The sequence below is a fragment of the Amphiprion ocellaris genome, chromosome 3 (genome assembly GCF_022539595.1).
Source record: "Amphiprion ocellaris isolate individual 3 ecotype Okinawa chromosome 3, ASM2253959v1, whole genome shotgun sequence".
Classification (NCBI taxonomy): Eukaryota; Metazoa; Chordata; class Actinopteri; family Pomacentridae; genus Amphiprion; species Amphiprion ocellaris.
Genome location: NC_072768.1, coordinates 20,414,040 through 20,426,673, shown reverse-complemented (window position 1 = coordinate 20,426,673; position 12,634 = coordinate 20,414,040).

Below are 12,634 nucleotides of genomic sequence, written 5' to 3'. Positions count from 1 at the left end.
ATTATGAGTTTCCTAACATGAACATATTACATCTGGACTATTCAAGTATTCTGTTTTATAGTATGAAAACAGACGCAGTTTACTTTTTTCAGTGACCCCGATTTCAAACATAAACTGGCCCATCCAAGCATGCGTTCACTTCATCCAGGGAGTCTTTGTTGTTGTTGTCGTCATTTTTGTACTGTTTCTTTCTGTCTGTACTCAGTAAGTCACGATATTTATGATAACAGGATGTAGTGACGAATGCAAACGGTTTGTGCTGAACGTAATCCAAACAAGGACAAACAGGAGCTGTTATGTAGCTCTCTTTGGATGTGTAAACATACTGACACGGACGTTACAACAAAATAAATGAAACCTGAAAAAAATGCGCATGCATCCTGCTTGAAGGTCTAAAGAGAGCAGTATTTTCCACAATAAGATCAAGGTCTGGGTTGGCGCAGAAACCCGAGACACCCATCATCTGTATGTTCTGATGTTAGTGCTGGTTGCCAGTCTACCATTTTGCAGATTAAAATATACAGGCGTTGAAGGTAAATTGTACTGATGGTCCCCTGAATGTTCCCTTAGTGCCTAAAGAAGGGGAAGTCTTTTAGTCTATCTTGACATCTATTGAATGGTCAAAATTTGTTCAACTCTTAATGATACCTGCAGTTAATGGCATCCGCATCACTTTCAATCACCCTTTGTGTGATATGACATGTTCTGCCTGAGGTATATCTGATAAACCAAAATGAATTGGACTGCTCTAACTAGACCTAAATGTGGGTGAAAAAATACATTTGTATAAACCAGGCTTTGGAAGGTTATTGAGTCTGGCTAGTTAAGTTAACTACATATTAAGACTGTAGGAGAACACTGATTATATTGGTTCTTAGTATTTAGACCTGTCAGGTTACTTTTTTTTATGCCAATCATAGCAGAGTTCACTGGGAAATGCTTCATGCAATGGCTGTTGTCCTGCTGTACAAAAACAATTAAATTCTTAAGTATTTGTTTGAATTAGTTTTATTTCTCTAATCTGACATTTGTTTTATTATAAAGCACTTTGTAAGTTTGTTTTTGAAAAGTGCTCTACAAACAAAGTTGTTATTAATATAGTTATAAGTACAATAATGATCTTCCACATGCTGGCTGGCTACATTTTTTTTTTGCTAGGCTAATATCAACAGTGTTTTTAGGTTGAGGGTAAACATTTTTTTAATGAAGGTGCATGTTGAATGTCCGTCCGTGAGGTACAGCACCTGTGACCGCCCAGTCAGCAGACACAAGTGCCATCATATGTCAGGGTAAAGACACCAAAAGAACTTCAGCCTAGGGAATGTCTGACATGGCACCATCAACAACCCATAACAATACAATGCTGGTCATTAATTGATGCTGATGTTGACTTGTGGTGTGAATTATTTCCTTCTAAGCTTCATCATCATACCGAAATCTCAGTTGATCAGACAGTGATTCGTATTTTCTGACATGTTGTAGCTGACTGTGGTAGTGAGGGAATTAAGTCTCTTTTTTTTGGTTACACTGATCTGTTCAAACAAGAAAGGACACAGCAACTATGGCATGTTGACTAGAACCTCAGCAGGCACAGCAGAGGCTTGGACCTGGAGATGGTATTATCAAAGGTTCATATGTCATGTTTTCACAAGCAGACACCCAGAAGTTAGCACTGCCGCTGTTAGCATCTAGCTCAACATAACATCATAAACACCTGCCTCATATTGTGTTGGTCTCCTTTGGGGACTCAAAAGGGTCTGACCTGTCAGGCCATGGATACTCTTGGGGTGTCCTGTGGTGTCTGGCGCCAGGACGTGGGCAGCTAGTCCTTTGGGTTAAAGGTTTGAACTCTGTAGATTGGGCTTGTTCCAACGCATCTGGTAGATTCTTGATTGAGTTGGGATCTGTGGAGTTTGGAGTCTGGTTCAACACTTTGGGCTATTTGCCATGTTCCTTAAACTGTTCCTGAGCAGTTTCTTAGGTGTGGCGAGGCACATTGTCTAGGCCTTTGTGGTTGGGGAGTGTCATTCCGAGTGTGCATTGCCTGTAACAGTGCTTTGGTCGGATGTACAAACAGTCCAAACAGCCTCCTCCTGAATGCCAGGACCCAACATTTCCCAGCAATACAGTTGATTGTAAGAGGATGATCACCTCTTGGTGGTTTTATTGTTGTGACTGATTTGTGTAGTTATTCCTTTTTAAGGCAAAAACACATGTTTTAGTTGTATTAATCTAAAAGAAACGCCCAGCAGTTATGGAATTGCATAGTTACATCAAGAGCATCAAGTGCTTGGATGAACTTTATACATCCTGACATTCAGTCTTAGCCCATGAACATTTTATGAAAAGTTTCCTTCAATGAGCGAGAGTCTCTCCTGCTGTGATTATTCATGTAGACAGCTTATAAATGGTAAACTATAGCCTACAGAGATAGTGCAATATGTTCAAGTGGAACCCAGGCTTTCCTCTATGATGTGCTCCAGATGTTTCGGAAGCAAACATTTCATTTGGACAGCTCGAATCAACAGCTCTGTTGTTAAAGTGAATGAGTTGTTGGCATAGATCTTAATGACGCTGCACTCCCTCTTCTGTTTGGTCCCTGACAACAGGTGTCCTCATCGTATTATTTTGTAACCTTAAAGCTCTTTTTTGTGATGACACACGGTAACTAAGGCAAGGCTTAAGGGGTGCAGTTGCTCCACTAAATGTCAAGATCAAAGTATCAGTGTGTTACAGATGCACCCAAAAATCCAGATGTTTCTGTTTGAACCCGATGCTTTAGCATTTCAGGCTCTTTCAGGTTTTGGTATGCAACTGGAGAGTCGGAGTGATGTCACCTTCATGATATGCGCCGGGAGGAGACGTCACCAAGTTCACTCCGAAACCCAGGACTGACAGAAGAACAAAAGTCTGCATTCGAAGAATAAATCACTGCTCTAATGTGAGTGGTGAAAGCAAATTTAGAGCATATTTTCAGAGCAATTTAAATTCATCTTCCACACACTTCTGCGATGCTCACCGCAGAGTATTAGTGAAGCAGAAAAAGCCTCAATGGCAGTAAAATGACACCTTGGAAAAAGTTCCAAAACCTTGAGGTATTGCCAAAGTAATGCTAACAGTGCACTTCTCTGCTGCAACCCAATTTGTGCGAGCGAGGAAGTGGAGGGGGAGATGAAAACCATTCCACTTTGCCTTCTTTGAGGCTTTTTCCATCAGACACAGCTGAAGCTTGGATGAGCCAACTACCTCTATTCCAGGAGAAGGGAACAGTTGTTGAAACACATCCAGCGTGGTGCAAAAATGGAAGATGTATCATAAAAAACTCAAATTGTCAGGAAGCAGAGCAGTCTTTTCGCTATCGCAGCCAAACATACCTGTTCCTACTGGTCTCGTCATGCTTGGGTGTCATGTTGCAAGTGGCATTTACATTACATAGCTCATTCCTAGCTTCTTTTCAGGCTCTTAAGGTCCCAAAGCAACTCGCTTGGCTCCTTTAAAGGGAAAAGCTTCCTTAAGGTCTGCACTGCTGCTGCAGGGGCACATGGTAAAAGCGTTACGGCCCAAAGTGCCAGCAGATGTCTATAAAAGAAAAGAAAGGAGGAAAAAAAAGGAAGATGCTGAGTGAAGGAAAGGTTTTAGCCTGCAGAGTCTGGGGAAGAAAACTGCTCCTCCAGCCTCTTGACAGCATACCTCAGAGGACACGACATACCCAGAGTCCTCATTTGTTTCCCTTAATGAAAAATCAGTGTGAGCTGCAGAGCACAGCAGCAAATGTGTTCAAGTCGACGCTGCAGCACAACTGTCGGCATCAATTGTACTGCAAACATGTACCACACATGAGTTTTAATTCTCAGATTTCCTAGTTGTTTCTGAGCAACTTTTCCTGGAGTGCATAGTCTGTATGTACAGCAGGAAATGGATATGTTAATGTTGCTATCATTTTTGGAAATGAAAGATTGCCCAGCCTCTGAAACCGACCTCTACGGTGCAGAGGATTACTGCATCCTCCTCCTTGAGCATCTGAAGGAAACAAAGGCAACAGATGGTTGAATCAACACACATGGTGGGGCTGGTAATCCCTCCTCCTGCTTGCTGCTGGGACCGACTTCACAGCAGGGCCAAAAGCCAACCTTCAAACCACATTTGTGCCTTCGTTTATTTAGTTGCGAGGGAAATCCTGGCTTACAGGTTACCCATACATTCTGATTCTGTTCCACGCAGAAACACACAAGATAATCCAGATCAGAACAGTTTTATTTCCTGCTCAGACTGATTCACTTGACGTCTGGACACAGTAGAGAGATTTCACATGAATAGAACCACACAAAAAACACACAAAAGGTCAGTAAAAAATTATTTTCTGCAACAGGAAAAATCAGTTTTTCTTGTTGACTCCCTAAAATTAATCCGACCCCTCTGAGTTGCCCTGACCCACAGCTTGGACACCACTATCTGACTGCTACTGTGTGTTTAACATAGCAGCCTAATAAATGCTCATCTATGTATTTATCAAGCTGATTCCAAACTGCTCTCAAAACTTTATTCATTAACAGTTAAAAAGTGACACGTGTGCGGGAACCATGTTTCCCAGCAAACATGAGTCATGTTTTGTCTTAACTTGAACATATTCATTCTTCATCTTGACTCAAAGGCCTTAGAGAGTAAACAGTGTACAGATGTAGTCAGCAGAGCTGGTGTTGTCTAAATTCACTCAGCGTTTAACATGTCAGCTTGTAATTTAATTTATGGATGGCAGCGAGACAGACGGGATGTGAAGCTGATAAAAACACAGCCACTGTGGGGCTGAGATGTGTTTTTAAAACATATGGAAAATATTAAATAATGTCAGTACAGTACCTGAAACCTAGAGAGGCACTGCACTGATTTCACACATCTGGCTTGCTTATTATTTATACAATTCTGCTGCATTATTGGTGGTGAAGGATGGAATATTACTGGTGTTTATTTGAAGATCTGAGAAGATCTGTGAAATGATCTTCAAAGTGACAATAAAAAAACTGCAAATTGCATGTTTTTCTTCTAGGGTTTCACAGTGGCTTGGTGGTTAGCACTTTCGCCTCACGGCTAGAAGATCCCTGATTCACGTCCCGGCCTTCCTGGGATCTTTCTGCATGCAGTTTGCATGTTCTCCCAGTGCATGCGTAGGATTTATCCAGGTACTCCAGCTTCCTCCCACATTGCAAAAACATGCGGAGGTTAATTGGTGATTCTAAATTGTCCACAGGTGTGAATGCGAGTGGGATTGTTGTAAAACTAACAAATATTTAAGGAGGCGTTATTGTCACGTTCATGATAATTTAGAATGTATTTTATTGTGAAACCATGAATTTATGGAGCTGTATTTACTTTTTTTTGTTTCTTCCTTGTTTTTAATTGTGGTCAGACATTGTTTACTTTTATTGCTTTGGACTGAAACACATCCTAGTGGCTTTTTCTCACAGTAGTCTCGCCAGTAGTCACTTGGGTGACTAGTGGGGAGGACAACTTAACTGGAGGGTCTGGAGGTCTTCCTCCAATAATATTTTAGCATTTAACACTTCGATTCTTGCCTTCTGGTGAATTTTTAGACACTAATTTGTGCCTTCTCTACATGCATCTAGATTGTTGTGTCTATGATTGATGCTATAGTGTTTTTTCAAAATAAGAGTTAACTTTTTAAAAAACTTTATTCTTTTGTATTAAATCCGTGTTTGCCTCCTACCCTCTATCTATCTTTTTATGACTCCCTGGCTGCCCTCCTTCCCATCTCTGTCTTGCCCTCCACTCACACGCTGATAAGGGGGAGGGGTGACCCAGACTTCAGCCTGACTGATTCCAGATGCATCAGACCCATCACCAAAATCCTTTTCAGATGGTGGAGGGACTTTCTTCTACCCAGTAGGCGTTGAAGAAGACCTGTAGTCATGCTACTTGTAACATATGTGTTGCGCTGTAGTCCAAGTGAGAACATGCTTTGTCATGGTGAAGGCAGCAGAAAAGTCTTCATCTTGGCAGTGCCACTTAGCTGCACAGAAAAAAAAAGATTGATTGACTTTTAAACTCCAGCTCACACACACTAACTCTGTGTAGATTAGAGATGCCAACACTCTGAGGTCAGAGGCCATACTGTATCTCCGCTGACCCCCTCTGTTGCAGTGAATTGCTGCTCAGGTGGTTCCATCCACCACTGGTTCAACACTTCTTGCTAAAGCAGCCTTTACACCACTCCAAAGCCAAGCTGGTCTCTTAATTCACTTTGCCTGGCTACGAGAAAGGACATTCCAGTGGGCTGGAATCAGAATGCTTCCACATTCTTCCGGAAAGTCCCAATAAAAATGTTTTCCTGGCGTTTTTTTTTTTTTTTTAGGGTTTTCTGTCAAGTCAATACGGCAGTCCCCTCTGTGTGACATCACTGACATCCCGCCAGACCGGTTGTATCAATCTAAATGTCTGCTTTCTCTGCTGCACAACAAAAGCAAGCGTTTTAAGATCTGACTCATCAGTTTGCTCTTTAGTCCACTCAGCAGTAACTGATGAGCAGTTCTTTGGCAAACATGAAGGACCAGAGATCCAAGAAGTAAGACTGATGTACAGCCTAGAGCAGCTCCACAGACAAGGAACTGATTTTATAGGCTATCAAGCGAATGCATGAGCCAGCACCATATTTTATCTGCTCTGGGAATATATGTTAATGTGACTTCAGAATACAAGGTGTGAAAAACTCCTCTGACTTTGCTTTGGCTTTCGAAAGACACAAGTAGTAAATACTGATTACCTTGTGCGCCTTGCTGCTGTCACATTACTCAGCATCTCAAGAGCTGAGAACATATTTTGCACACACTGTAATAGTTACTTGCTCTCACACACTTTGTAGCTGGGAGGAAAACATGCCATACACGAATCCTGCTAATCTACAGATGCCTAATGATGCTGTGAATGTATATGTGTACATGTGCTGGGTGTATTTTTTTTTAAATAATTGGAACCTTGTCTTAGCCACAGGCCCAGGAAGGTAATGCTTGTGTTCCATGTGGAGAGTTTCTCTGCTGAGTGTTTAAAGAACATCACATGGCAAAGACTTGTTTCTCAGGAAGTGAAGAGATTGTGAAATCCAAGATCTTTAGATAGCAAGTGAGTCAGACACGAGGTAGGTAGCTGTGGAAATTAAAGAAAGGGGAATTGCAGGGAAAATAAAGAGAACAGCACCGGCTTATACCAGTCAGATACAAGGCCTGTAAACAATTCTGCCAGGACACAAAGAGCCGCTGTTACATCCAGACCACAGTCTCTAATTCAAACAAAATCTAGACCGGGGACTGCTGTGTCATCACATGGAAACTGCAACAGTTGTAGTTTTAATCTGAGCATTTCTGCATCTTTATAAACCTTTCACCAGAGTTTATTCTACATGGTCATTTAAAATCCTATCCCAGACACTTTTATCGGCTGCTTTCTTTAGATGTTGGATTGATATACAAAATTCATGTGCAGTATGTTAACAGTTACTGCACTATAGCTGTCAAAGCTATGTCAGTGAGTGAAATTTTGTGACATGAACTTTTTATTATTTCAGAGCACATCAATAGTAGTTTATCAGTAGTTTGTCATAGTCAAGTGCAATAATCCAGACTTTAAGACAATCTGTCTGTTAGCCCAGATTTGTGTCTGTGTTGTTTGTGTCTTGACTTAATCTCAGCTGCTCAGCTCACCAAAGAGAGTCTTTGGCCCTATACAGTCTTTGGCATTGACCAGTTCACTTAACTTGAGAACTTTTGTCAGTGTTCCAAAATTGTGAAAGAACCTCACTGGTGAAAATCAAGTTTTCTTTTTTTGTGTGAACATGTTCATGGTGTGGCCTGTCCAGGGTGAACTCTGCCTTCACCATAAGTAAACTGAGATATGCTCCCCCCCACCCGACAGAGGATAAACGGATGCATAGATAATGGATGGATGTTCATGGCGTTGTAATATGCGAGAATGCCATGGCTTACCATTTCTACTTTGAAATTGCAGTATTCCGATGACCTCTGAGGTTCATACAAAATAAATGTAAGGAACCATCCTGTCAACTTCCAGATGGGACTTTCTGTATTATTATAATTCTTTAAAGTTGGTTTCCAGCTCCAACAGGTACCTGTATCTATAGCACTTCAGTATTTCAACTTGAAGTTATCTAGTGTAGTTTTACATTGAACAAAGTCATATCTGTGCTGGTCTGCTTGAGCTGCAGGAAAGGATCATTTTCATGGACAAAGACTTCTAAATATGTAACTCTGATACACAGTAATGAGTGGTTAGGGGTTAAATCAATGACTGGAGAAGGACTTTAATGCAGGCACTGCTTCTTTTCCATATCTGCCATGTAACAACCAAATAACCTCCATTCTGCCTCACAGTCTTAGCTTTACTGTAGTTTTGTTTTTGTTTTGTTTTGTTTCCATCATAATTAGTTTTGTTTTTTGTTCAACTTGTAGTTCTTTGATGCTTCTTGTTGGGTTACATTTCAAAACCTGACCTGAACTTATCTTGGACTCAACTGAAACGGTCTTGACTTTCTTTGTTGTTTTCTGTTGACCCAAACTGATCCAGAGAGAGCATTTATGGGAGGTATTCAAAGGCACATTTGTGTCGGGACGACTACTTCTGAGTGAATATTTGTGAATGCTGGCAACAGAAACGATTTCCACTTGTGGAAATTTCACATCACATCTTGCAACCTGAAGGCTTCTAAACAGTTGCCAGAGATTGCTCATCTAATAAACTGCTGAAATGATGAAGGGTTGCAGGATCCCATATGACTGCCAACCGTGAATTGCTTTAAAGCGATACTCTGTCCAAAATCTGTGTTCTGAATATTAAATAATCGCATCCTATTGGCTTGCAAGGTGAAAGGAAAATGTTATGTAATACCACAGTGGCCTGGTGATACTCCAGAGACCCTGTTTGATCAAATGCAGTGAAAAAACACAAAAAGAAAAAAAACACATTAAGAAAGTGTAGAGCACAGTACAGGTAGACTAACCTATTGTAAAGCTGAGATATACAATAAGGGACTGTCATGTTCAGTGGCCACTCTTTGTTGAGGTAGTTACATCTTATAGTGTTTGATATCTTTATTGAAATTTTAACAATATTGACAAAATAAAATAAAATACAAACACCCACCCACATAAAACAAAATGATCAATCCCTACTGCCATTTACAGAAAAGAAAACACTGTTTAAAACACAAAACATTCAGACCATCAGTAAACAAATCAACCAGACTACAGAGACAAGTGAGGTAGTTACATCTTTTAACTTGATTTATGTGTCCTATTAAATATGGCTCAGTGTGTAGTATACCAAATAAAGTCAAGATGTAAAAGTCAGAATGCTAGCAAAGATCATTTCAAGACTGCTGCAAGTATGATTCAGTGGCAGCCGAGCTACCAAAAGCACAATAAAACGACCCAAACATTAAATCTGAAAGAAATTAAAACATTAAAATTGACCTCAATAAAAGGCACCAAGCCATAAAAGTGTGGATTTTCAGGCTGTGTGAGGACTTCTCACTACTCTATGAGTTACAGGGAATTTAGAGCAGTGCTGCTCATTAACAGGGATTTTCTAACCACCTATTCTTCTCTGCGCTCTTCAAAAATGACATGATGGACCTACAATATGTATACAAACAGGTATGTTGTTTCTGCTTGTGAGGAACTTTTGATCAACCTACTTGGGCTACACACAAATTTCGTCCTTGTCAACCTTTCCCCTCTGAGTCTGCAGTCAGGCTGTAGAAGTTCCCTCTGGAGACAGCAAACACTTCCTCAGAACACAGGCTGCATTCCTGAGACGCTGTCCAATCCTTGTAAACAACATTCCTGCTTTGGGAAACAAAAGCCACAAAAAAACCCATTATCTTCACTGTCCGATCCAAAAGCCTGTATTCTGCCATCGTCTCTCTCTATGGGTCTCTGTTTTTTTCTCTTACACTAAGAAGCGACACTTGTTCCCTGTTTGTTGGTGTTTCCAATCCTTTGTTGGAATCTCCAGTGAGTTTCATGACAAAGACTGAACTGAACTGAACTGTGCACAACCTTTAGCACATATTCACATCCTTCTAATTTTTGACAAAGCAAGACAAAACCCAGAACTGAAACAGAGATGATTCTCAGTCTGACATCCTGTTCAATGTCCAGTGACTATTGTTGGTAACTCTTCATCTCATGACCTCAGTTGTGGAGTACTGGGGAAAGTACACCCGTGGAAATCCCTGTAGCCATTGTCAAGTAAATAACCCCAGCCTAAGTCTCTGCGTGTATCTTGGTATTTTATAGCCTCAACTTTAAAAACTGCAGCCATGAACCATCTACTTGTTTTTACTTACCTTGCATGCATGTAAGCTAAATGGAAAACCAGACACACAGACAGTGGACAGATGTGAGGGGATGTGAGCGACTCTGCCCAGGGAATTTACATCCAAGAAAAAAGGATAGGGTCTGGAAGACAATAAAAGACTGAACTGGATTTCCTGTTGAGATTAGTCAGTCTGAACTTACATATCAAAATACAGTAAATACATGCAGACTCCACATGCATGCTCAGTGCGTATGAATATAGCAATCGCAGCTGACAGTTGTACGGCCTGGTGAAGTTAAAAACAGACATGTTCCCTGGTTGTGGTGATAAAATGTAACTTCACTGAGAGTCAAACCATCAAATTCCCCAAAAAAGCTTCTTGCTCTGTATTAACACAGCTCAAACCTCCATCAACTGATTCACTTTTAGATCTGTTTTTGGTCTCTACCAACTTTTGAGGGAAATATCTGCCCCTTCAGCTACTGACGGTTGGATTGTGGTCTCTCAGAACTAGTGTTGCTGGATTCCTTGGAAATGGAATTCAAATGTGTTAATAGTTATTCTGAATGGCCATAACAGGGATCTGATCTATCTGATAATCCCACATGCAGTTTAGACATACCATAAATGCTGCTTAAATGCTTCACTGTGGTCACCAGTCGGTCACTAACTACATCTGTGTCTCTGGTGCTGAGCTGTTGATGCACAGTGGATTTCTTAGAGATTTATTTAACTATAAAGAGTTTCCTGTTGACAGCAAGAGACAAATTTGGTTAACGATGGCTCAGTTCCATTAAGCATCCCAGTGAGCCATTAGCAAGATGCACAATGAGGATCCTTGACTAGCTCACCTGAATGGAACGCAGTCATTTAACATGTTAGCAATTACACACGCTAAAATACTACAGTGAAAAAAACTCTATTAGCTGAAACAGTTCAAGATTTAGATCTTTTTTTTTGTAAACTGATCTCTCTTGTTGTTTTCACATTGTCATTTGACACATTATTAAAAAAATTATTATTGCTGGTTTATAATAACATTAAAGAAACTGATTAGTACGCATGAATACGCCAGGGAAGACAGCCTGTAAAAACCAGGCAGCGGATTAATACCTGAATTTCTTGTCACCATACAGATACAGAGGCTAGTAAGAAGTGCAAAACCATCCCTCCATCCATCATCTATATACCGTTCAATCCTCGCTAGGGTCATAGGGGGGCTGGAGTCTATCCCAGCTGACTTGGGGCAAAGGCAGGAGACATCCTGGACAGGTCACCAGTCTGTCACAGGGCTACATACAGAGACAAACAATCACACTCGCATTCACAACTATGGGCAATTTAGAATCAGCAATTAACCTGAGCATATTTTTGGACTGTGGGAGGAAGCCGGAGTACCCGAAGAAAACCCACGCATGCACAGGGAGAACATGCAAACTCCATGCAGAAAGATCCTGGGAAGGCCAGGACACGAACCAGGGACCTTCTCGCTGCAAGGCGAAAGTGCTAACCACCATGTCACTATGCAGCCCCCCAAAACCAGTGGATGCAAATTAATTCGATAACATGATGGAGAACAGAGGATGGAATGCTATGCCTGTTTTGGTACAGTGGACAATGTGGCAGAGAATTGGTGTTTGTAGGCTAGTACATGCACTCAAATGACTCCTGGGAATGAGAGTCTTGTGTGCTGGCAAGGGCGGCCTTGGTAACTGTGGAATACGTCTCATGGTAGGATGCTGAAATTACGAGTTCACAGTTAGAAACCCAATAATTCCAGTGTCAAAATAGAGGAACAATGTGCATCAGAATTCTTTGAATTGTGACCTGAGATGGCACTTGTTACAAGACATCTGGAGGAAAGCATTGCTGTATCTTGGACCATCCAAGTTGACCTTTAAGGTGTCTTTGAGCAGTTTGGCAGCTTGTTATAGATAGGCAATATGTGTAAACACAGTTTATTTTCATTATGCTCCCCCTATTGATTTATAGACCTAGTTACAAAATTAAAGTAATTTGGTAAAGACATATAGGTTTAATGCAGAATATGTCATTGACATAGTGATGCATTCCCGCTAGTAATTTTGAAAATTCTGTCTTTTTCGGGCTGTCAAGTCTCCCCCAACACCTAGTGCAGCACACGTCGTGCTGTGTCTGATGGCACCGTAATATTCTGGTATCAACTGCTACAGTAAACAATAGCGAATAATGGCTAGCGTTAAAACAAAGGTTTTCTGATCTGTTGTGCTGGAACAAGCTCAACTCGGGTGTGACGCCATTCGAAGCTCTG